The 1,633-nt window shown below is 39.6% G+C and overlaps 1 pseudogene; it reads right to left on the reverse strand.

The window, feature by feature from the left end:
* Positions 1–397: 397 nt before the first annotated feature.
* On the reverse strand, positions 398–1,290 carry LOC131162435 (uncharacterized; annotated as a pseudogene).
* Positions 1,291–1,633: the final 343 nt, after the last annotated feature.

The following is a 1,633-nucleotide window of genomic DNA, read 5'->3' on the forward strand; positions in this document are numbered from 1 at the left end:
CAAGCAAACCATAAGAATATTATTATCATAGGAATACTCCTACAATACTGAATACCCACAATTTAAAGTTAAGAGGCATGATCCAACAGTACATTTACGGAATTCAAGATAGGATGGAAGTAATACAAAATTAATACAAGGATAGAAAATTAAGTCAGAGAGGAAGTACATGAAAACTATCAAATTCACTATAGTGAAGTATTCATTTCATAACAATGTTCCTGAATTAGCAAACTACTGAAGAAGTTAACAAATAGCAAACAGTTCATCAATCTAGCTTAATAAGCTTGCACATCCAAACAAATTGCAGCAGCCACGGAAAGAACCCTAGGATAGGTCCTAGCCTGTCCAAGAGCCTCTTGTAGATTCGCCTGAAGCATGAAAAACAAACTAAACCTCATATAAACATCACCAACCTAGGCCTACTGTATATGTTGCTCACCTCATCCTCCAGCACAAGATAAGCAGCCACCAGTGCATCTTGAGCTCCAATATACAATGAGTTATAAATCTTCCAGTAAACTTCCCTAACCTTTCTTGCAGGATGGAAGAGCCCCTGCAGACAATAGTTCAGGACTACACCTGCACCCAAGGCAACCCTCATCCCTTCTATGACTTCCATGACGAAATTAATAACATGCGGAGAAGTCTCAAATATGTTTGGCCATACATAATTCAACAAGGGTACTAAAGCATCCTCACAACCTAAACCAGTCACTCCCAAAGCCATGTGCTTAACAACAGATGTAGCAGTTTGCCTATGTACCAAATCCTTATCCATGAAAGCATCCTTAAGTAGTGGAGTGTCTGCATAAATATAATCTTTACCCATTTCACCAATGTACTCAAAAAGAAAAGAGAGTGATTTTAAAACACCATTCTGCACATTGAGTTCTGGTACACGATACTCATTCATTAATGCTGGTAGTACCATAAAAGGAGAACATGTTTCTGCAACTACTGCAATTGCCACAGTAGTACACATGCGGTTCTGACGCTCCTGCACTTTGAGATTGTTCAATAATGTTGCTAGGACATCTTGTGATCCAATGGCTTTTGAAATGTAGCCAAACGTGTTCACAGTTGCTCGCTGAATACCTTTTTTATGGGCTTTAAGCATCTCAAGAAGCTAAAAAAAAAAATCCTCATCCATTCTCTTGCTGGGACAAATTCAGCCCCACGGTCAACAATTCGATCGACAAGATCAATACAATTTTCCTGCACCTTCTCATGCCGATTGTTCAAGATTGGGGTCAGTCAAGGAAGCAAATCCTTTATCGGAGGAGTCATTTTTGTCATACCAATAACATTGACAATAGCTTTGAGAGCCCCCAGTATTGATCCCAAAACGTTCGGATACTCTTCTCCCAAATATTCATACAAGACAACCCCAAGATGACCCATCAGTTGTTCTTCTTGACACTGTTTCATGACAACGGCAATCCTTGAAATATGATCAGCAGCTTGCTGCCTCACCTTAGCACTCTTGTTATTCAAGCACCACTTAATGGTTCCGAAAATCTAGGGAAGATATGGTTTCACGCTCTGCCCAAGAGCATTTATATCAGACTTTGACATTCCCCTGCACAGAATGTGTCGTTCATGAATGATGTTGCTTCAATGTTTACTACAT

Source organism: Malania oleifera, chromosome 8 (genome assembly GCF_029873635.1).
Source record: "Malania oleifera isolate guangnan ecotype guangnan chromosome 8, ASM2987363v1, whole genome shotgun sequence".
NCBI lineage: Eukaryota > Viridiplantae > Streptophyta > Magnoliopsida > Santalales > Ximeniaceae > Malania > Malania oleifera.